Source organism: Furipterus horrens, unplaced genomic scaffold (genome assembly GCF_987537825.1).
Source record: "Furipterus horrens unplaced genomic scaffold, mFurHor1.1.pri manual_scaffold_1, whole genome shotgun sequence".
Lineage (NCBI taxonomy): Eukaryota > Metazoa > Chordata > Mammalia > Chiroptera > Furipteridae > Furipterus > Furipterus horrens.
Genome location: NW_028327171.1, coordinates 170,122,505 through 170,147,920, shown reverse-complemented (window position 1 = coordinate 170,147,920; position 25,416 = coordinate 170,122,505). Strand labels below are relative to the sequence as shown.

General features: G+C 39.4%; 1 long non-coding RNA gene across 1 annotated transcript in view; it reads left to right on the top strand.

The window, feature by feature from the left end:
* Positions 1 to 3,459: 3,459 nt before the first annotated feature.
* LOC150022263 (uncharacterized) overlaps positions 3,460 to 25,416 on the top strand; it is a 138,588-nt gene continuing 116,631 nt past the window's right edge. The window contains exon 1 of the long non-coding RNA XR_016509253.1: positions 3,460 to 3,587. This is a non-coding gene — a long non-coding RNA (uncharacterized LOC150022263). The remainder of the gene's footprint in view (positions 3,588 to 25,416) is intronic.

The window sequence follows — 25,416 nt, the reverse complement described above, 5'->3', positions numbered from 1 at the left end:
GGATAGGTCTGCATCCTGGACCATTGTCTAGAGAGATTGGGTCTGGGTGGAGCATTAGTGATGAGATGCTCTGGGGAGCCAGAGGGCAGCAGGGGAACACTGGAAAAAGGGAGGGTGAACAAAAGGCAGGATGTTTTTAAGGGTGTGTGCCTAGTGAATATGTAGGTGCTCAACCAATAATTGTGTAATAAATGAATTAATTGTGATTGTCTGCAGAAAATTTATCCAACTTATGCCCTCACCAGTGAATATAGGAATCTTTGTTTTCCAGCACTCTTACAAGTATTAAATATTTTTTTAAAAATTGGCAATCTGATAGAATAATATATTATTTAATTTTTGTTTTTAATATGATTTTAAAAGAACTAGTGTGAATCTCTTCATTTTACAGAACAGGACAGGAAAAACTAGCTGTACTTGTCCTTGTTCTGATTTCAATCACCTAAATCCATGTTCCTTGATGACCATGACTTTCTGTGACAGTCACTTGACCTAAGTAGATTTCTTTGATCCGGACTGCTCCTTAAAACCACTGATCACTTGTACCCGGTCTGGTTTAGTGCTGACTTTCCCCTGACCTGCTTGGTACCAAAAGGTTGCTGACATCTCCCTTAAGTAAGACTTCTGCTGAGAATATGTGGTCTCCCCACATCATTGTGCATTCTCAGTACCCTCTTCTACTCTCTTTTCCTTCTCTGTACCTATCCAGCTTCCACCCATCCTACTGCTGCTAGCTCAAGTCCCGGTGCCTTCTGAGAATGATTTATTTTCCCATTGGGTATATGACTTATTTAGCAAGACTAAGTGTCAACTAAATGACATAGACAATAATGAACATCTTTTGTAATAAAGGGTAGGTACATAATAATAACAATGGCAGATAAAGTCAATGGGAATTTCATCAAGACAGCTTTATTACTGAAATGGAGAAGAAGAATCACAAATCCATGGTTTGATTCAATAAGTAGCACCTTGGTGGTGTAAGAGCTCTGAATTCCAGTCTTCCAGTCAGTGACTCACGATCAATCCTATGGCAAAAAGTTTAATTTTCACATCTTGGTTTTTTCATCTGTGAGACCAAAACTTTATATGGTAGCCTTGGAGAGTTGGGTTGCTTGGATTATATACCCTAACACACTGCCAAGTGGCTAAATTAAAGGACTGGTTTAGAGGAAATCAAAAAGAAGTTAAAAATTACACCACCCAAAGAGAGTCCATTTCTCAACTCAGGTTGCTCTGTTCTGAAGAATTAGAAGCCATGATCTAAGATTTGAGTATAACTCAGGGAAAAATTTTGGTCTAATAACTTCAAATATATTTATAGAAGCCTTTTCCCCATTTCAACCCTCTGCTTTTTACTCTATAAACTTCCTTCTTTATGTCTAAAGAAATTCTGCCTAAATTCCTTGAGGGTCTGACCCTTTCTGAGCCTTAGTTTATGTTCTTTTGTTCTTGTACTTGACATTATCTCAAATAGTCTTGTAAAATCTTGCTTTTGTTCCCTTCAGAATTTTATATTCCTCAATGAGGCATTTTCCCCCATCCTTTAGAAAAATAGCTGCATTGCTTTGGTAATTTTTCTTTTATTAATATAGATAAAAATTTCAAGTTCCTTAAATGATACAGATTGTCTTTTCTGGCGTTATTGCTGTGTACAGAATAACCTAAAACAAAGTTATGTGGGCTAAGTTACCATTTGGCAAATATGTATTAAACCCAGTAATAGCTGTCGAAATGTTTAGAGAGGATTGCCTAGAATGAAGCTGATAATCTTGTCTCAGGGAAACTCACGGAGCCTAAGATGGCCATGGACTGCTCAGTACAGTATTATTGCTCTCTGATCAATTCATGGATGAAAGCACTGAATCAATAACACTTTTTTTTTCACTTGTTCATTTATTCAATAAATATTTATTATCTCAGGTGCAAATGGGTATAGTTTGTCTTCAGGAAAAGATAAACTGCCTCCAAATTTTGAGAATAGCAGTTATTCATTTAAGAGATATTTTCTGAGGGTCTGTGCTATGCCAGGCCCTGTGCTAAGAGCAGGGTATACAAAAATACCAAGACACGATTCTTGCCCTACAGAAGTTCATTGTCTAGTGGAGGAGATGGGCAAACCAATAGTCGGTTATAATACAGTGTGACAAATGCTCTGACAGAGGTCAGGACTGAGATGGCACCTCAACTCTTTTGAGGGGTGGAGCAGGAGTCAGAGAGGAAGATGTCCTGGAGGAATTGATGTTTCAGCCAGGACAGGCAACAGGATGGAAAGATGGAATGTGGGATGAGAAGGATGGTATCATATGAATGTATTAGTTTTCTATTATTGCTGTAACAAATTACTACAAATTAAATTTCACGTTCCTTAAATGAAGGAGATTATTAAGTGGCTTAAAAAAACATGAATTCTGGAGGCCTGAAGTCTCCTCAGAATAAAATCAAGGTGTTGGCAGAGCTGTGTTTCTTCTGGAAGCTTTAGGGACTAAACTATTTCCAGTTTCTAGAAAACCCCTGCATTTCTTGGCTCATAGTCCCTTCCTACATTTTCAAAGTAAGTAATTGTAATCCACCCCCCAGCCCTCCTTGCCTCTATTATCCCATATCTGGTTCTGACTTCCTGTGCCTCCTTCTATCACTTATAAGGACACTGGTGATTACATTAGGCCCTCCTGGATAATCAAGGATAATCTCTTTATCTCAAAATCCTTAATTTAATCTCATCTGCAGTCCTTTTTTTTTTTTTTTTTTTTTTTAGTCAGGTAAAGGACATATTTATAGTTCTAGGGATTAAGATGTAGGCATCTTTGGGGGAGGTGTCACTATTCTGTCTGCCACAATGAGCAACAGGCATTTTTGAGGGGAAGAAGAAGGGACCCCAGTCTGAAGTTATCTTACTGTACTTTGAGAAATTCAGTACATACTTATAAAGATAGCAGAACAACTCAAGTCTAAACCATTTACCTTATTATACATTAATCTGAGCCTCATGTTACTCCTGTGAAACCTCATTAATGCCCCTATTTAAATGAAGAACAGAGCCACCATTTGACAGTTCTTAAAGAAAAATACAAATTAGGACAGGGTTACCTTCCATAATGAAGCTACATGAAATTGTACCTTAAGGAATAGTGTTAATTCAGAGATAGTTAAGTCTTGAGTGAAAGCCTGTTGCTTGACTCAGTTTACCTTGCTTAAGGACTGGCCTGTCTCAGTTTGCTTCTCTTCCTGCTATTCTTTTCACATTTGAAGTTTAGCATAATAACCTGCAGGTGTGCCTCTTCATCACCTTCCCTGTCACTTAACCCAAAATGGGGAGTCTTGTGCCACCCCTGAGTCAGCAAAGGCCTCCCCAGCCAGTGTCAGCTGTGTCTGACCCAGCTGCTCTGTCAGCTTTGGCAGCAGCAACTAACAGGGCATTTCAGGTCCCACTGATCTCTCAGCAGTGCTGGAGACTGGAGTAGAAAGGATGGTGAATACTTGCTCTGATGAAGTGGGACATGGATAAAGGATGTCCCAGAGTCGCTATGCTGTCTGCTCTTGGTGGCTGAATATGAAAGTTTAGCTGCTGCAGTGGGTGGAAGGTTGTAAGTTTCTTTCTTTCTTTTTTTAAAGATTTTATTTATTTTTTAGAGAGAGGGTCAGCGAGGGAGAAAGAAAGGGAGAGAAATATTGATGTGAAAAACATCAATTGGTTGCCTCTCGCAAACCCCCAACAGGGGACCCAGCCCACAACCCAGGCCTGTGCCCTGACTAGGGATTGAACCAGAGACCCTTTGGTTCACAGGCTGGTGCTCAATCCAGTGAGCCATACAGCCAGGATGGTTGTAACCTTCTTATTTTTAGAATTAAATTTAGAGAGTTGATGATGAGACTCTGATATAAAAAATAAATGATGAACTGACTTCAAAGCTTCTAATATATTTGCCTTATAAGTATTTTAACATTTACTACAAAATATTTAAATTTGTATCACCTGTACAAACCATTTAAAAAGAAATTCCAAAACAAAAGAAATTTTAAACATCATGCCTTCTTAATACAGTCTTTTAGGATAGGTTAAACAATGCTCGTGAGCCAATGTGTTTACCAGTGCTCCATGTGTTTGATGCTGGGGGACTTTAGAGGTCTGCATAAGTATGGAGTCACTGCTTCCCTTTGTAAAATTTGTGTGTTGCCAGTGTTCTTTCTTGTTAGAATTCCAGATTTGTTCCTACACTGGCTTGCCTTTGCATTCTGAACCATTTCTTTATATTCTATTCAGGACCCTGAAGTTGCTGTGGTGGGGCAGGAAAAGCATGAAATCTGACGTGTTGGGCCTGGGGCTGCATCTGGCCTGTACCATTTGCTCATTGTGCAAACATGCGCACATCACATGGTTGCCATTTGCTGAGCACATCTGTGTGCATGACTCCAGGCCCACCTCACGTCAGGCAATTATCACAACCACCCCGTTCTGCTACAGATAAACAGAAAGTAGACACACACTTAGTCCTCATGGTTCTTGGGTGATGGAGCTGGCTGTGAATCCAGGGATTTCTGATGGTTTTCTTTGGGGGAGGGGTTCAGCACGAGGAGGTTTTCTTTAGGATAAGGGCTCAGTAGTGAAGAGTTGGGGTGACTAAGGGCTTTTGATTTTTCCTTTTGGAAAAGTTCTACTATTGTCTGATCATTAAGAATTTATTAGAAAAAAAGTTTAAGGCTAAATAGGCATCGGAAAACAATTAAATTTTTATTTCATTATGACTTTCTAAGTTATTTAAGCTCATAGAGACTCTTTGTCTGCTTTAAACTCAGGATAATAATAGTACAATCCTTACAGAATTATAGGAAGGAGTAAGTGAAGTAAAACAGTGAAACATCTGGTATAGGATGGGATCTCCCACACCAACTGGTTCTCTTGCCCCTTATCATAACAGAGACTTTGCACCTAAGGTATGACTCAACTGTGCCTGGAATGGAATTGAACCATTTACTTAGATATTTTTTTTTTCAGATTTAATGTGTTTTATTGATTAAAATATTACATTTGTGCCAATTTCCCTTCCCTCTGCTCCCCTCTACCCGGTGGCCCCCCTCCCTCCAGTTGTCCCCCCCTTTTAGATTATGTCCATTAGTTGTGCATACAGTTCCTCCCAACCTCTCTCCGTCTATTCCATTCCCTCCTACCTTGATCCCCAATTCCTATATCATCTCCCTCCCTTTCCCCATTCCCCCTCCCTGTTGACCTCCCCCCAATATGCTTCCCGTACCCACAGTTCCTTTTCCACTCTCGTTGCCTATTTAGTTTGCCTTTGTTTCATCTCCCTAGCTTCTGTTTTTTTAAACCAGTCCCTTTAACATCTCATATAACAGTGGTTTGGATCTAATGAACTCTTTCAGTTTTATTTTGTCCTGGAAACACTTTCTCTGTCCTTCTATTCTGAATGACAATTTCGCTGGATAGAGTATTCGTGGTTGTAGGTTTTGGATTTTCATTACTTTGAATATTTCTTGCCAGTCTCTTCTTGCCCGTAGGGTTTCCCTTGAGAAGTCAGCTGATAGTCTAATTGGGACCCCTTTGTACATAATTCTTTTCTTCTCTCTTGCTGCTTTTAAGATTCTCTCTTTATCTTTAATTTTTGACATTTTGATTATAATGTGTCTTGGAGTGGTTCTCCCTGGGTCCAGTCTCTTGGGAACTCTCCTTGCTTCCTGGACCTGCAAGTCTATTCCCTTCCCCAAGTCTGGGAAGTTCTCCTTTATTATATTTTCACTCAATTTTTCAAGTTCTAGTTCTTCTTCCTCATTCTCTGGCAAACCAATGATTCTTATGTTGGGCCTTTTATAGCTGTCCCAGAGGTTTCTGATCCTCTCATTGTTGCTTCCCATTTCCTCTCGCTGCATTGGTTGACTGCTTGTTCCTTCTCCATATTCCAGTTTGTTGAAATGAACTCTGGATTTTTTTTTCTCACCATCTATCTCGTATGCGGTTTTGTTCCTTTCGTTATGAAATTTTTTCGCTTCTTTCTTATCTTTTTCCTGCTCTTTTGTGAATTCTGTAAGCCACCTGATAACAATGGCCCAGAACTGAGCCTCTGACAGGTTTCTTATCTGTTCATCTGTCAGGTTCTCTATCTGCTGCCTGGTGAGTTGTGTCACCGGGATTTCTATAGTTGTCTGCCTCATTTTGACAGATGCGTTTTGTTTTCTTGGGCCGGCTGTCCGGGACAGTGCCTGTGTACGCGTCACAAATCAGCGACCGGCACCTGCCTGTCCGCGACCTATTTCGCAGCCCTGTGGTGCTTTCTTTGGGGGCGGGGGTCCAAGATGGATTCACACAGTTATTCAGCTAGGAGACCGGGATCCGTCCTCCCGCCCCCCTGGGCCTCACTGTTCAAGGCGATGCGGCGGCCGCTCTCCCCAGTGCCGGAGTCGCGCACCGCCAGGGGCTTGAGCAGCCGGGATTCCTCGCCGGGGTCGCGCACCGCCAGGGGCTTGTGCAGCCGGGATTCCTCGCCTCCCCGCCGCTGTCCAGGTGTGACCGCAAACAGCACTGCCCTCTTTAACTCTTACCTGCCCAAATGGCACCGCTGGTTTATAACTTCATATGTTGGACTTCCGTGTAGTTTTATTTTCTGGAATTTCTAGTTATCCTTTGTTTTGAAGTAGTTGTATTCCTCTCTAGTTGTAGAGGGAGACCTAGTGTGTCCGTCTAAGCCTCCATCTTGGCCGGAAGTACTTAGATATTTTTACATTATTTACAATAATGGCTAATTAACTCAACAAATATTTGTTTAAAACCAACTGTGTGCCTAGAAATGTGTTAGGTCTGTGGCCAGGGCCGCTGATGGATAATATGGTGGCTATGAGTGTTGTTTCCTCTTGCCCCATACCACTCTGAGGACAACTTTATGTCTGAAAAGCCTGCACTGGGGATCTATTTTTGTGAATAAATACTAATCACTATTTATTATCTCATTGTTAAAGTGTATTATTTTTAAAAATGCATTTTATTTTATTTAAAAATTTATTATTTTTTTCATTAAATTTAATGGGTTAACATGGGTCAATAAGACTATAGGTTCAAGTGTACATCTCTATGATACGTGATCTGTATATTGCATTGTGTGATCTTGTCTTTGGCTCTCTTTTTAAAATTTCTCACTAAAATTCAAAGCCATCAAGAGAGGCAACCTCTCAGTTTTTTTGAGTTTGTTCCCTAAGAGGGTGATGATAAAGAAATCCAGTGTGTGTTTGGATGAAGGCCTGAGTTGAATGAGAGGGATCAGTGGGGAGGTAGAGCAGCTCTAAGGTCACAATTTATTTACTCTCTGACCCAGACAGAGCAAACCTGTGTCATGGCCAAGGGGCTAAAATGACACATTATGTTGTGTGGCTCTTGGGTCTGTAGCTCTGGCCTAGGAATGCCTGCTGGAGCCTGTCCACTGATGCAGGTAGGCTTTCATCAAGGAAAGAGAAAATTCAGACCAATGAACTCTGAGGAGACCAGCTGATCAGACAGCCCACGATGGGGGAAAGGGATGGAACAGTTTAAGAAGCAGTGAGTCAGGACCCAGGGTAGCACACTGTAACTTCCACAGACATTGCGTTTGGGGGGACAGGGTGAAAATACTGATTTGAAATAGCAACCTTCAAGTCCAGGAAACGATTGACTTAGGTAAAGAAGACCTTGAGAGTTTTCCTAAATTTGGTAATACTGAGGGGTTACCCTAGCTTTAGGACTGCCAAAAATAAGTTGTTGCACAAGTCGAAAAGACCAGGTAAGAAAACAAAGGTAGGAGATCATTCAGAGCAAGACATCTCTTGAGTGATGTCCTGAATGAAGAGAGTCCATCCTATCCCAAGAGGCTGGTCTGGTCAAGAAAAGATACTTAAGAAATTTTTCAAGGGGCTAGCAATGAAATGAACAGTTACAATCACAAATGTTGATATGTGCCAGGTACTCATCTAAACCCTTTGCATCAGTGAGCTCACTCGATTCTAATAACATCTTTATGAAACATGTACTATTATTATTCTCATTTTACAGATGAGCTGAGGCAAGTCACTTTAAGGTTCTTGCCTAAGGCTGGTGGTGAGGTCAAAGTTCAGATTGACAGCCTGATCCCAGAACCGATGTTCTCACACATTTGCTTTCTCTCTACAACATACATCCGAATGTTTAGGAAAAATTTTATGAGAAGCTAAGGCTGGAGCAGTGGTTTTTAACTGGGGCCAGACCTCTTGGATTAGTGAGCAGAAGTTAGTGTTTTTGTTAGTATAGGTTATTTTTCCTAAGAAGTAGAAGAACATAGTATTGGTTCCTTTTCAAGAGAAATGGATGACCCTAACTAGGTAAGAATCCTAGAGGGTTAGAGGTAATTCCTCCACACCTGTCTCCTAACCAAGGCGGGGATTGTGGGAGGCCTGCTGAGCTGGCTGTGTTCTCAGGGCTGACTGTCTGGTACCTCCAACTGGGTCTCCCAGAAAGTGTGTTTCCAGGAGCTCAGCTGTCTGTCCTCGTTGGGACTTTGGCTGAGAGAGATCATCCCTTGGTAAGCATTTTATTTGCCAGGCTTGGCTTGGTGTATACTTACTAGAAGATGAGGCCTTTTAAAATAGAAAAATGTCACTGCCCTGGAACATTTTTCTTTAAGTGCCATTATCCATGACTTCTGCTGAGGGAGAAGAAGACAAAATCCTTATATTCTGGGCAAACAGTTTTGCAATTTTCTGGTGACACCGATTACAGCTTATCTAACTTCATAACAGCTTTATCTTATCCATAAGAGACAGTATAGCTAAAAGAATCAGAAGAGATGCTGGGGGTTTCGGGAACAGAGTATTGCTCTTATTTTCAGATAAGATTTTATGTTGTTATCCCAGACAAGTTTGACTAAGCAGGGGTTCTCTCTGAGAAGATCAAGAAATATGTGTTTCTTCTATCATCTACACCTAAAATGAAGAAGAATGATGAATCAGGAACAATTGATGTATTAGAGTCATCTATTGGTGTCTGAAAAACCGTACCATTTTGCTTTCATAGATATTAGTATGACTGTCAACACTCTTAATATTAGATTTCAGTGAGAGACATAGGAAGATATCCTTCCCACCAAAAAGGTACATTCTACAGTCAGAGTCTGATATCAATAGTGTATCTATTCCTGCCCCTCAATTCTTTCACTCTGGTTTTAAGACACAACCTCATGAGCCTTAGTTTCACATCTTTCATATAGTTACTAATTTTTGTGCATTATTTATTGATTATATATTTGTTTGTACTTCCTTGTGGTTCTGACAAGTTTGGCATAATATATTTTGAGGCTATAGTTTAAATTAGAGTTGTTATATCTTCCTGGTGAACTAAACTTATCCTTTTGTAGTATATCACTTATCTCTAGCAATTCTATTTGCCTTAAAGTCTATTATGTCTAATATGAGTCAATTAGAGCTACCTCAGCCTGCAGTTGTTAGTTGGTGTAGTATTTGCTTTGTATACCTTTCCATCTTTTTACTTTTAACCTTTCATATCCTTATGTTTTAGCACAGTTCTTATAATCAGTAAGTGGCTCTTTCTTTGAAAAAATTTAGTCTTGTAAAAGTCTAATCAACATCTTTACTCTTGCCCTGGCTGGGTGGCTCAGTTGGTTAGAGCATCATCCCAATACAACAAGGCTTTGGGTTCAATCCTTGGTCAGGGCACATACAAGAATCAACCAATGAATGCTTAAATAAGTAGAACAACAAATTGATGTTTCTCTCTCATTCACTCCTTTCCTTTATGTCTAAAATCAATAAAAAATAAATAAATAAACATCTTTACTCTTAAACAATACAAGAACCTTCTCGACTTACAGGCTATATTATCATATATTCTATTTCAACATTTTTTGTTTTGGTCATTGCAGTAGATGCTGTATGCACTACCTCATTCCCCTTTCAGGGGAACTTCTGCCAGATGCTGGGAGTGTTGGTGGTGGATGCTTCTCAACTGAGCCCCTCACTGGGAAATATCCTCAGCAGAAGGGAATGACCTTGCCCAAAGTCATGCCCCTCTCTATTGGCAGTTCATATTTAACTAAGCCTGGTCAGTGTGTGTATGTGCGTATGTTGGTGATAGAGGCCCCTTTTCCTAAAGGTTATCCCAGCTCCAGAGCATACTGTAGAATCAGATGATGTTCTGTTGTGATTCCATCACAATTCAACTTTTTTCTCTAAGGTTGATGCTTCATTTACTCCCCAATAGGTGTGGACTGCTAGAGTACTCTTTCTGAAATCTTCTCTGTACAAACCTCAGACTCATGGTCGGTCATTTCCCGAATGAATTGTCATGTATTTGAAGGTAATTTGCTTTTTCCTTTGAGTTTGCTTTTAAGATTTTTTTTTTGTCTTTGATGTTCTGTAGTTTCACCATTTCTACCATAATGTGTCTAAGGGAGGACTTGTTAGTGTTTAACTTACTTGGGATTCATGAGCTTTCATTTCCAGACTGCTGGAGATGGCAGTCTTTCTGAGCCTCTGTTTTTATTTCTATAAAAAGGTAATGATGATAATTTCTGTTCAGTGGGATAGCTGAAAGGATTACATGCAGTAAGTCATGCATATTTTTTATGAGGCAGAATTTCACCAGTTGTGTTTCACTGAATAGATATTTTCTCTGTGTAGGTTCCCTCACAAGGTTCTGTGGCCAAACAGATTTGGGAAGTGCTGGTTATCGCAGACTCTGTAGGAGTGTTGCAAAGCTCATCAGCATTATGAAGGCCCTGAGAAGTCCTGCAGTATTCTCCACACTCTTGTGTCCTTAGAACAGTCTTTGTCATGAACATCTTTCAACCACGCATAGACCATGCAACACAGTTTGGGGAAATATTCATGCATAAAATATTAAATGAAATGTTTTATTTAATGAGATATGATTATTTCCCCCACAGTCTAGGGTTTTATATTAAGCAAGAAAACAAGAAAAGGATAAATTCATGAGGCTCATGAATGTCTTGTTCAGATTGCCTGAATCCAAACTTGCTCCTGTGATAACACCCATCCCCACCCCTCAGCCCCATTTCCCTCATTGTGAGGCCACAGGAGAGACGTGCGTACTGAGAATATGGATTCTCCTATGTGGAATCCACGTAACACGTGCAGTTGTCCTTCTGAGTGAAAGGACACTGTGCTTCCTTCTCCTGCAGAGGAGCATTGTTTGGAATAGGACTAGTTTTTAAGAAGCTTCCTAGTTTAAGATGCTTACAGTTGTTGATTCTGAAGGAATAGACTTGATGTTAATGTGTGTTTGATTTTGGAGGCCTTAATTCAGCAGAGAGCTTTTTCTCCAGAGATGGCTGGGTGGAACAGAGCATCCATAACATATTAAGATTTGCCTTGAGGTTGAGACCCCAAATAGTCATATTTCATGCAGCCTACATCTTTTGTCTATTTTTTTTTTTGAGAGAAATACAAATTCATCTTTTAAGGGGACATACAAAAGTTAGTCTTAAATGTTTGGAGGAATAAGGATACAAGACAATTTCCTTGCCAGAGGAATAAAAATATATATATCTACATATTTATAAAGTTGGTTTAGGTCCCTTAATTTCTTTTCCCAAGTGGTTTCAAGAGCACTGTCTCAATTTTCTTGACCAGTGCCATGAAGAATATTTTTACAGTGCTGTTTCCAATGCAGTCTCAGAGTAAGTAACTTCTTGAATTAAGCCTGGTCTTAACTAAAAACGAAGACCAAGCCTCCTTCTTATTTATCCTCACTCTTGGGAAGACATCCTCTGGGGCAAGTATGTTCACAACCACCCTAGGGAACTGATAAAAGTGTGTGCTGGGGGTGTGTTCTCACTGGATTTAAAGCTGGGTCTCTCATTTGACAATTGTGGACTACCTGCCTCAGAAGGACCAGAGAACCTATATAAAAAGGCAGGTTTCTAGGCCCACACCAGACCTACTGGTACTATCAGCATTATTCATTTCCCCATGTGATTATTATGCATGTTAAAGATTGAATTTGCTATATGGGTAGCCTCAGGTGTGATCATTAGAAATGGCTACTTGTAGCTCAGGTATCTTTGCCTGATTCTTAATGTAAAAAAACAAAATTCCTTCCCATGAAAGCTTCAATGACCTCTAAGTGTCTGCTCATTCTTTAGTTTTCAAATATAGGGTTTGTTGGACATGCTCCCTTCTATGGCCTTTGAAAGCTGCTTGGCCACTTTGTTTGAGGCACTTTGGTTGATATGGGCTAGGAATAAACAAATATAATTATTAGAAATTTTCATTTCTAGATTTGTGTCTGTAGTTTTCATAGTGCTTTTAAAAATAAAGCCACAAACACATTATTCATTGGAACCTCCCTATCAATCTGTAAGATTGGCAGAATAAGTATTAATGTTGCTATTTTACAGAAATGAACACTGAGGCTCAGCTAGATAAAATCATTTGTTGAAGCTCCCTGAATGTAGACATTGGTGGAGCCAGATTTAGGAGTCCAAGATTTCTCACTAATTAGTGTCAACCAAGTAGCCACTATGTGCTTTTCCATCTTGGCCATTGTATACATAGTCACATTTGCCACCCTAAAACACTGGAGTAATTTACCACTTTACTAGCCTGAATATGGGCAAGCCCTTACCAACCATGTGCCCTTACGAGTCTGCATCTCTATAAAGAGAGAAATGTGGTGGCAACTCAGAGGAATGTTTTGCTTAATCAGGCTGTTCTGTGAACATTTCCTTCACCAACCTTTCCAACTCTTGATTTTGTAAAGCTAAAAATAATGTACATCAATAATCGTGCCATCTGGAGGTGTGGTGCACCTGTTCTTCCCTTCTTCTTTTCCATCCCAGGACACGTGTACTTATCTACAAAAAAGGGGGCTGCATTCTATGCAGTTTGGTAGAGTGGTAAGGAAGACACTTACAGAATTTGAGCCCTGAAACATCTTTAACTGAATAATGAGAGTTGCTGTTTTGCTTGCCCAGTACAAAGACAGTACTTTTCCAATTCTACAATTAACTTGATCGATGCAGATAGTTTATTCTCTAAAATTCACCTACCACTAAAATTATAATAACAATCCAAACTACAAAATTATCCAGATAACTATTTAATGAGTTCTTTACCTTTTGGAGCCTTTATACTCAGTCAGGAAAAAAAAAAAAAAGTCCTTCTATTAGTCATATAACTTTAAAAAGTCTTTGCAATACTTTATCATCCACCCATATTTATTCAGACCCAGAGCACAGAAGTAGCAGATTTGTTCTGCTTTCAAAGAGTGTCATAGCTTTATTATGCTCTTGGTATGTTTATTCTTCAAAGCTACTGTTTTTTCCTTCTCCAGCAATGGGCAAGAGGGCATTTCTTAGCTTCTGCTGTTTAAATCTCTGATCAGAAGGTCCTCAAGGTGAACGATGATGTATTCCCTCCTGACTGCAAGTAAGTGTGAGCAGTCCTGGGCTGCCAGCTGCCTACTAGAGTGATTTAGCTGCCATGTGCCTGCACCCAGAGCTCAGAACATGAGCTCGGCAACAACTGAGTCTAAAAATAAGCCAGCAGCCATATTCTAATCTCCATGCTGTGGTCACATCACCCCTGCAGCACTTCAGTAGGAGTATGGCACGCCTTGTGGGGCCACGTTCCATGTCTGCAGACCTCTATGGTCAACTGTTCTGTCATGTCAAGTTTATTATACAAGTCATGGCACACAGAAAACCATTATTGGGATATTGGTGATGGTTTGGTAGAGTTATAACCAAAGACAATGCTGTGTTTGTCAGTCCTTATGCAGGAGAAGGAGGAAAGCCAGCCTTTCTTTAGTGATCTTAATAGCCATATTCCCTGAAAGCTTCTGAGGCTAATTGTGGTGAAAATGTGCCAGGTAGACCCCTTTTATGCCAACCATAATTAATAGTGTTATCATCTTCAAGGCCATAATGCTCATCAGTTATTAATTAGCAATTCATTTTGTTGAATAAATAATACTTATGATTGATGATAGAACTTGTAATTGGGCACTAGAAGTGGCTCTCCTGGGACTGGCTCACCAGCAAGTATTAACCACAACACAGTAACGAAAAACACAGAGGATCACCCAGGCAAATTCATGTTAAACAATTGTGACACAGCCAAGGTGTTCCTTCTCAATGGGAGAAAAGTCCATCTTGAGTGTCATATGTGTGGCCTGGGCCTGAGGGTATTAATTGTTTCTGGCCTCACAGTGTTGGGGTTTTCCATTTCCTCTTAATCTTGTAATCAGCCACCTTATTTCCTTTTTCCCAAAAGCAAATTGTTCTTTGCTAGACATTCTATTGACTTTGAATTACTCTTGTGATAGGTCCTTTTGAAGTATTGTCATGACACCTGCAAACAGACTTGAGGGAAAAAAGTACTTTTACAAAAAGGTAATGATTGAAATTTTTATTTTAAATGATTCCTTAGATTGAATTCACTTTAGATTAACAGATTTTCCTGCCCAATTGATTTTCTGGCATCCATGCAGTCATCCAGAAGAGATAAAATGGGGTTCATTCAGTCCACAGCTTGGAGGAAACTGAGAGCGTGGCAAATTGAACCAGCAAAGCTTCCTTCTCGCCCGCTCGGTTGGAGCAGGACAACCAGAGCCGGTCAGCTGCTGACCAGATGCTGCCTTCAATTAATATTCCAACCCTCAAAGACATTTATCGCTCACTCTCAAAAGCAGAGCAGCTGAGTAATAAAGGGAAACACTAAAGGCGTTTTTTTCAAGAACATTTATAATGGCTAAATTGCTTGAAATAAATTAGCATGAAAAATAAACATAGTTTGTACAGTATCTGTAAAACAAATTCCTAGTCTTGGGAAAATAGAGAGACAAAGTAAGAGCTTGCATTTAACAAGCACATGCAATATGCTTCATTAAGACAGGGCTGCTTTTTTTTTTCAATTTAAAAAGGGTTAATAAACTCCAAGATATCATTGCCAGTTAAACAGGTCCTGCAACATTTTAAGGGACTTAAGAGGCTACAAAGGAGACAGTTAAAAAGAAACCAAGAGACTGTGTTGTAATGCTAACAGGCAATTAACAAACTCATGGGTGTTAATTATCTTCATACTGTATCATGTTCAATTAGCTTAGTCTCTGCAACAAAGGCAACGATGAACAATTGCTTTGATAGGCGTACAGTTCTTCATTTGTAGTTAATCGGTTTAAGCCCTCTGGTTGCTAGGTTACCTCTGTCTCCAGAGGTAAAAAGCTGTACAGATGCACTATGTTTAAATGACTACAGAGAACTGTTTAAACTCAAACCATGTATAACTCTTTATTGATTTTTCACAGAAGATCTCAGCTCTGATGATAAGGTTTTGATATATTTTCCTGCTACAGCCAGTTCCTTGGAGTATTGCAGAAAAAAATCTGTCAATATGCTTCTATTATGATCTCTTGATCTGTGCCTATAAAAACCTTTAGCTGCAGCCCTTATTATAAATAATGGAAGAAGCAATATCTGATTTTTTCCACACTGTACTACATGAAGATTTTTTTTTCTCTTCATTGCCTTTGAACCCAAATTACAGGACTTCTTTCTGTACCCATGCTCTAAAATAATAAAGAAGAATTTCTAGCTCTAATTAATTTGATTGACTCTCAGCAGGACAGGATCAGCTGTAGCATCATGAACTTTAACAATAACTACCAACTGATGGGCAGTTCACATCAATAAGACTATCACTAGCCCCTCTCTCACCTGTCACCAGGCGGGGAGTGAGCAATAACCAGCCCCCCACAGATGCTCCCCGCTTAGCACTTTCTGCCCTATTAGCAATTTATAATGGTGATCAAGAAACAGTCAGTGGCAAATCAAGACAACTGTCTGGCTGCCTGTTTAATTGGCCTTATTTGCTTTTTGATAAATGGCTCGTGACTACTGTAGGCCCCTGTATTTTGACTTTTAATAGGCCACGGTGATTAGACTACCAACAGATACTAGGTCAAAACTGAGGAAAGGTGCAAAAAATGTTAATTAATATCAATAATAGGCAATTATTAGTTAGACAGAAGGACCTACTAGCTGCGTGCTCTAATGGCTCAGAGCTAACTGGAAGAGAAGCTCTGCCAAATTAGCATAACTGTGTATGCAGACTGCATGGTGGATCCTAGCAAACATCTGTTATGTTAGTAATTCAAATAGAATTCCTGCCTTTGGAGTGATATTCGCAGAGTCAGCAATCCCTCTTGGCCGTTTCAAGGCACTAACAATACCCTAGTGACTGGTGTCCTTCCAAGTGGGCTGTGTTTCAGGCTAAGAATTAAATTGCACCTTTTCTTTGGAGCTGTGCTGTTGAGGAGCTTAGGGGGGTCACTGTCCTCTGGCCATCAGAGAATAGAGGAGAAGAGTTTGCATGGAAGCCACACTGACCTTAGAGGGAAGTGTAATGTGGGCCCAGCAGACTCAGGAAAGGACACACACGGGCTTTCTACTTTTGCTGTTTCATAATTAGCACCGAAAATATGGCTTTGTCCAACATGTCACACAAAATACTATATATAATTCTCACAGCATGATTCTTTGTTATTCATTCCATGAAGTGTGTATCTTTGGGTGTATGCAATGAAAAACGGCTGACATGTTTATGAAGTGTATATTTTTTGGAGCATAAGAAAGAGGTATGATAGAGTAACAGTTAACAATGAAATGATAGAGATCATAAATACTATTCCCTACACTTGTTATTGACATTAAGGTCACCTTGGGCATTTCCAAAATGGTAGTCAAAGAATGGTAGAATTGGAAAAGACTCGGTGATCCTTTTGAGAAACCAAGACCCAGAGAGGTCAGGAGACCTTGTTTAGGGTCACCCAGCTGTTTGAGGGCATGTCTAGGAGACACAGGTTTCTTCAGCTTCTTGATCAGAGCTCTTAGCCTGACCTTGCTGTCTCCCTAAGAAGCCATGGGTTTCTATCTGTGATTTAGTGCCGGGAAGGTATTTCCAAAAGGCATGTTTGAAATGTAAATGTGAAATATATGCAAAAAGTGCTCCTGCTGTAGAAATGTATAGAATTTATGAAAGAGCATGTTATCAAACATACTTTACTTAAGGATTTTTAAAAAACTTAGTTATAAAATTCTAAAATCTACAGTTACCTCTTGAGATGTTTCACATTTTAATGTCAGGCCCAGATTTTACTTTATTTTTTTAAAGAAGGGTGAATTATAATTACATTATTCCTTTTTTCATTTTGAGCTTATTTCTTTTACATCTTGCTTGAACCAAACAGGGCAAGGATCTGTGTATGGTGCACTTTTCCTTCCCCACCAGAGGACTAACATTTAAGACCCATTTGACTAAACATTTTCAAGATCTTAAATAAAAAACAAAAGGGGTGTGTGTGTGTGTGTGTGTGTGTGTGTGTGTGTTTGTACATGTGCACACATATAGGGGGCCAGAATGCCTCAAAAATTGAAATTTAACTGTGGATTATAACTAACTGCAGCTTTCTCCCTTCTTCTTCCTACCCTACCACCCTGCCGCAACACTAAGATAATCTCTTCAGGCTGCATCTTTTCCCTGATTGTGCTGGACCATCAATCCTTTTTAGTATCACAGTGTCAAAAGAATGGGGTAAATTTTTCATCTCTATTCCTGAAAAAATACCTTGAAAATCATCTGGTTTTAGATCTGTGAGTAAACTATATACATGTTAAAAAATAACATTTTCAAATAATTCATTTCTGATAATAAAATTTTTTTAAATGATGGAAATATAACACTTCTGTTTTTTGTCTTTTAACCTTTTACTCAACAAAAATATTTGTTGAGCACTGGGCCAGGATGTAAAAGAATCAGGAAGATAATGATCAGAATAGAACACTTAAAAATTATTTACTCCTACCATGTGGATCTCTTTACTAAACACTTTATAAGTATCAGCCATTTAATTCTCATAGTAACCTGAAGAAGTATTTGTTTAAATATTCATTTTACAAATGAAGAGACAGAGGCTTTGAAGATTTCTATTTAACTTAAATTTAAATCTTAAAGCTTTGTAATATAAATTGTTTTCTTTTTTTGAGGATTTTAAGAATCCCCAATTCCTCTGTATTAAAACTATAGTAGATAATGTTTTAAATAAAATTTGGGAAGCAACAGCACCATGGTTTATTTTATAATATTTTCTTCAGATGTTACCTTTGTGTTAGATAGAGTATACATAAGTGTTACTGTAGCATTTTAAAACTTAGATATTTCTAGACTGAGAAGAAATTATATATATATTTAATTATTATGGCTTTGGTTATTTTATTCCTGTAAACTCAACACATTGTGGCATGTAAACTGTGTATAATTGAATCTAAGATGTCACTGATTACAAGATGTACTGTTATTTTATTTACCACAAAGAAAGAAAAAAAATGCTGCCAACTAAACTATGACAGAATGCTTTCTAATATTTTATTTTGGGCCATCAATGACATTGGTGATACAGCATTTCTTTAAAAAGTACTCCATTCTTACCTAGAGGAGTTTTCCTTCCATCTCAGTAACATCCATTCCACAAGTATTTTTTTTTAAATACGTTTTATTGATTATGCTGTTACAGTTGTCCCAATTTCTTTTCCCCTGCTCCCCTCCACCCAGTGACCCCTTCCCTCCAGTTGCCCCCCACTTTTAGTCCATGTCCATTGGTTGTGCATATAGTTCTTCTCAACCTCTTCCTGTCTACTCCATTTCCTCCTACTATGCTTCTTAATTCCTGCATCATCTCCCTCCCAAACCCTTCCCCCTCCCTGCTGACCTCCCCCCAATATGTTCCCCATACCTATAATTCTTTTTCCACTCTCATTGCCTACTTAGTTTGCCTTTGTTTCAATTCCCTAGCTTCTGTTGTTGGTTGTTGTGATACAGTTTTCATTTTAATGTTCATAGTTTTGATCCTCCTTCTTCTAAACCAGTCCCTTTAAAATCTCATATAATAGTGGTTTGGATCTAATGAACTCCTTCAGTTTTACTTTTCCTGGAAGCACTTTCTCTGCCCTTCTATTGTGAATGACAGCTTCACTGGATAGAGTAATTGTGGCTGTAGGTTTTTGATTTTTGTTACTTTGAAAATTTCTTGCCAGTCCCTTCTTGCCTGCAGGGTCTCCTTTGAGAAATCAGCTGATAGTCTAATTGAGACCCCCCTTTGTACATAATTCTTTTCTTCTCTCTTGCTGCTTTTAAGATTCTCTCTTTATCTTTAATTTTTGACATTTTGTTTATAATGAGTCTTGGAGTGGTTCTCCCTGGGTCCAGTTGTTTTGGAGCTCCCTGTGCTTCCTGGACCTGTAAGTCTATTTCCTTCCCCAAGTTAGGAAAGTTCTGCTTCATTATTTTTTCACATAATTTTTCAGTTTCTAGTTGTTCTTCTTCACCCTCTGGCAATCCTATAATTCGAATGTTTGTTCGCTTATAGCTGTCCCAGAGGTTTTTGAGCCTCTCCTCATATTCCTCACTTTTTGTTTCCTCTCTCTGCACTGGTTGACGGTTTCCTCCCTATGTTCCGATTTGTTGATTTGTTCTCTGGTTTTCGTTTCCTCACCACTTGTCTCGTATGTGTTTTCCTCATTTCAGCAGGACTAGCCTTCATTTCTCCCCCGTCGTGTTCAATATCTTTTGTTAATTCTGTGAGCTGCCTTAAGATTATAGTTCTGAACTGAGCCTCAGAAAGTTTTTCTATTTGTTCATCAGTTAATTCCTTTATCTGCTTTTTTGTTAGCTTCATGGCTAGGTATTTCAATCATTATTCCTTCCATCCTGACCATTTTCGTTTATCTTTCCTTCTTGGGTGGGGCTGTCACACCTCCTACGCTATCAGGTGCTGTGCCCTGAGCACTCATCACAACTCGGCGACCTTTTTCACCACACTGTGGCGCCTTGTGTAGGCGCGGGGGTACAAGATGGATTCCTGCCATTACTCTCTGCTGAGAGACCGGGAGCCACTTCCTCTGTCCCCATGCCCTCTGGGTGTCACAGTCCGAGGCTATCAGGGGTCTGCCTTCCCCGGCATTAGAATCAAGAGCTGACGGGTCCTGACTGTCGCTGGGACTGCGCCCCTGGCATTTCTCGCAGTCCTGCTGCTATCCCCGCTACTACCGCGGACAGCACAGCCCGACCTTTCCATCTTTCCGTCCGGTTTCGCCCCTCCTACCCGTCCAGACCAGACGAGCACCACTGGTTTATAACTTCATACATTGGACTTCTATGTAGTTTTATTTTCTGGATTTTCTGATTATTTTTGGTTTTGAGGTAGTTGTATTTCTTCTTAGTTGTGGAGGGAGACAGAGTGTTAGTCTAAGCCTCCATCTGGTTGCTCCATTCCACAAGTTTTGATGCTGTTACTTTTAATGTTCTCGTATGAGCAGAAGATGATGACTCTGTCAGGACTGCAGGCTGGCTGATGATTATAGTATAATACTCATGGATTTCAGGGGTATTAAAATCTGTGAAAAATGTACATCTTTTAATCCATGAGATATGTTAGAATACCCATCAGTTATCTGTCAGTATCTAAATATACATAGAGTTATATGATTTTCAGATAAGTAAATCCAGTAATTAATGCCACTGTATTAATATGGCATGTGGTCACAAATGTTTTCCTCATAGCAGTGTTTACAGACAAGTTATTGGTGGTATGTTGTCTAAATGGTGAATGTGGTGAGAAATCCTGAAAATTTTCTCCACTGTACATAGCTGGATATAAGGTTAGTAAACAGAGTCTTTGGGGTTTTTTTTTTATGTATTTGTTACTAAGATTAGCCTATTTTTGAAAGCCAAATTTTACATGTGGCCAATTATGCCTTTATTGCTTTAGTTGTACCAGAAGCACCACCATAGCCTGTGAATGGAGGGATTTCTCTCTCCAGCTTGTTGGCACCAGGACCACCTGGAAAATTATTCTTAGAAAGTCTGGAAAGCTGGAGAAGGCCCTAGTTTGATTGTCACCTATGTGCCTTATATGGGATGTGCTGAGATTTGTAGAACCTACTATTCCAGAAGCATTTTCTGTTTTATATTTTTTCCTAGAGCTACCCCTAGGCTACTATATTCTACTTCTTTTCTCCTTGACAAATGTTAGTGCTTGAATAGGTATCGACATTTATTGAGCCCATTTCTATTCATGTCTAATATAGCCATGACTGCTAATAAGGGGCTGATAGTCTTCCTCATGGGAAATAATATTAGTCAAGAACCAGGGTTTTGCAGCACTTATTATTAGCTGTGTGATTCTGGGCTTTAGTTTTCTCATCAGTAACATGGTAGACCATGATACCTACTCCATATCTGTTTGTAGGTAACAGAGGAAATGTATGTGACACTCTTTGTCTAATACCTGGTTGTAGTAAATGCACAGTTGATAATGTTCATTGTCATGCTGTTGGGCACCTGGACGATAAGAGATCATTGCTTCTCCAGAACTCTTTTCTATGAATGAGTAACATTTTCAGGAACCATTTCTTACTGGGCAGATCAGAGTCCACTGCTTTCCCAATACCCATTTCTTGTTTGGGGTCTGGCTCTTCAAATAGGCACCTACTTTCTGCCCTTAAACATAAATTGCATCAATTTCTGAGGTTTTGATTAGTTATATATTGATTTATTATTGATACATTGTCATGGATGTGTCCTTTTAAATATAACATGGTCAGATGAGAATTAGATTGGAAGATGTCAGTTTAGGTCCCAGTCATAGCTCTGTCACCAGCTAGCTGTGTGACTTACCTCATCGAAAAATATTTTCTCTGTGGAGCCACTCATGAGGCAATCACTCATCCTAGCTATTATTTAGTGAGCATTTACTCTGTGCCATTCCAGGTGTTAGTGATATTCTATGATTCATCTCTAATCCTTGGGATAATCTTGCAAAGCAGTTATTATTTTCCCCATTTTAGAAATGAAGAAAGTAGAGCTTAAGAATCTTAACTGTGTTCTTATTACCTGCATGATTTGGGGTAACTTAATTGCCCCTTTAAGTCTCAGTCTCCTCATCTAGATATACGGATGGAAGGAGATGACACCCATAGGGCCCCTGGCACAGTCATGCATGAAGTAGACACTCCTAGAATGTTTGGCGATAGGACTTGTAAAGAGACACATAGTTAGAAGGGACAAACTAGATTTTAGTCCAGGTCTGTCTAGCTCTTTGAACATATGCAAGAAAGTGCTTGTTATGCAAGTACAAAGTGCCCTCTGAAGGCCCTTCTGTCTGTTATAATCCTGGAAGAGGGAGCAGCTGCCTCACCTTCCCTCTCACTCTTGGGGATTCCTCTGTCTCCTCTTTTCCCTTCTCAACTGTTATCTGCTCCCCCATACTACACTGGCTGCATGGGAGGACCATAGGCACTGGAGGGAATTTTCCTTCTCTTAAAGGCTGCAGGCATATCCTTTTTTTAAAAAATGTGAAATACTTATAACATAGTGTTGTAAGTGATATTTAGTACACCCATCACTGCTATCTAGTTTCAGAACAGTTTCATCATCCATAAAGGAAACCCCTTACCCAATGAGCAGTCATGCCAACCCTGGCCTCAATCTCATGGCAACTATTAATCTGCTTTCTGTTTCTATGGATTTGTTTATTCTGAATTTCATATAAATGAGAACATACAATAGGTGACCTTTTATGTTTGTCTCCTTTCACTGCGCATAATGAGGCTTGTCTGTGTCTCTTCCCATCACTATACCAGCTCCAGGTGGACAGTGAGGAAAGATTTCCCATGATTTATTTTCAGCAAGTCCTCCTGTCCACTGCCTCTCACCATCATAGCAGCCAATCAGCTTTATTATGACAAAGCTGGCTATTTCTATGGACCCTTCCTGCAGTGCACTGGATAGCATCTGTAAGCCTATCAAACACACCGGAATCAGCTTGTGATAGAAAGGTTCTTCCTCCATGATGGCTTGTGGTCTTTGCTTCTGGAGATCGTTCTCTTCCAGTAGCAGATTGTTGTTCCTTTTAGAATGACAGATTCAAGGTGTGTAGGGCAAGGCAGAGTTTTATCCTGGCCCCACTCATGATCTATGTAGTAGCCTGGGCTAGCCTATATACCACTTATTAATTTCACCTGGAAATGAAGAACTTAGTTGTATCACCCAAGCAGGGCACTGAAAGAGGGAAATAAGAAATAATTCACAAGGCATTCCAAGACTAAAATACTACCCAATAGGAAAGATATTTTTATAATCAGGAATAATGCATTGCCAAATTGCAACATATCACAGTGTACATAAAATTAAGGGTTAAAAGAGGGGTTTACACAGAGAGAATGGCTTGGGTATTGGAATTACATCTCTGGTTTCTTTGATAATTATATTTCTCACTGCAAATGATTACACTGGCAGATTGGTTTTATTAAAACTAAAGCAATAGCAACCCAGTATACCAAAAGGGCAAGAAGAGTTTAGGTTGCGAGTAATGCCAGCAGACAGGACTGGATAATCTCCTGCAATCATCTCCAGTGTCTCTGAGTCCTCTTAACTTCTTGGGGCTTTGTGGGGAAAGAGGAGACTCCACATGACAGGAAGCTGTAAGCTTGTCACTTCTTTAACCATCTCAGTATCTGCATATTTTGCATAGTGATTTCTGTTTGGAAATTAACTTAAAGCAATTGCAGGTGGCAGAAAGAGCTTGTTTCAAGGCAGGATTTGAAGTGGAAAAGAAAAGACCTTGTCCAAAGCTTTCTTCAAGGCAGGTGATGACGAATGAACGTGTCTTGTTGGGAGAGAAGGGAATTCCCCATGGATCCTGTCTTTTCATCCACCTGACAGCTCTGTTATAGGTATGGGTGACTCTTGAGCTGTCAGTCATCTGAGGGAAACCTCTGACTCCAAGACCTCCCTGAGTTTTTAAGGGGGATGGTGTACGTATGTAAAGCTGATGATGGCATACATGATATAGAAACTGTCACAGTACAAAAATGGAGGAAACTGAGCACCTGCCTCCCCAAAGTGGCCACCAAGTCATACCTGATGTCACTGTTCCACTAGAAGGCATACTGCCCAAGGGTCATAGGTGATGTGTATGTGTGTAGAGAAGGGGAGGATGGAGAGAATATCTTAATAGGATTTTCAGTTTTTCTTGTTTATTCCATACACACAAAATTCTCAATTAACGCCTCCATTCATGTGTTTGCTGTTACTGCTGAAGAACTATATGGAAGGATTTGACATCTGGAACCTTACTTATTTCTGCTGCCTACAAAAGTGCAACAGTTGGTGAGCTGTTCATTAGTGCAAACTAAAAATGCCCAAATAAAAATACCCCAGGATTGTTGCTCATTTATACTTTGAAAACAGATATACATGTTTCTAAATGTAGGTATACATGTGTTTTAATCTTACTCCCTAAATATGAAACTGAATTTGAAATAAATCCATCAGGAATATGTGCTTACCAACACATTTAAATAAGCACCAGTTGGCATCAACAGCTCTGTAATTATTTATTTTCATTTCAGTTTCCTAACTCTATTCAATCCCTTTGAATTTCTTATCCACTCCCTATAAGTTTGAGATTCAGAGAGTTTTCTATTTGTGCTGTGATCTTCTCCAGTGGTACCTCATTTTAAAGTTGCATCTGTTCTGTGGGTAAATATTTGTTAATGAGTTTTGAAAGTCAACATAATAAATGTTGCTTAGCAATCTTTTATAATAGGTTTAGAATAGATTTTTAAAGCAATCTGAAATATATTTTTAATATATGTGCACAGGTACATAGTGGTGGTGGACAGATCCATTCACTAATTCAGTAAATAATTAGGCATGCAAAGTACATGATGTTTGGCTACTCTTCAAATTTAACTAAAAGGGTGGGTGTTTTAAGCCTCATGACTGATGTGTGGCTTTGGGCTGCATTGAACTTGATTACATAATGTGCTAAAAGAGAATGATGGAATCCCTGAGTTCTGGGTGGTACATGAGCTTCCTTCTCAGCAGCTTCTAGACAGAGAGAGTCTTTTCTGGGGAGTTTTAGGTTTACACACTTTGAGGAAATAGAATTCAAGAAACATGGGTTTAATTTTGAAATCTGTTCTAGGCCTAAGAGTACTCAAGGACTGGGAACACAATATTTATCCTGAAAAGATGCATAAGGGATGTGATTCTTCAAAAACCTTGAGTATTTCTGAACTATCTTATTAACACAGTGTGCCATTTTAACTTCTAATGCCCATCAAAATGTTTATTAGAACAAAGCCTAGGGCAAGAAGAAGGAATGAAATCATCAAGATCAGAGCAGAACTAAATGACATAGAGACTAAACAAACAATCCAAAAGATCAACAAAACTAGGAGCTGGTTCTTCGAAAAAATCAACAAAATCGACAAGCCTCTAGCCAGTCTAATCAAGAAAAAAAGAGAGAAGACATAAATAAACAAAATCAGAAATGAAAGAGGAGAAATCACGACTGATATTTCA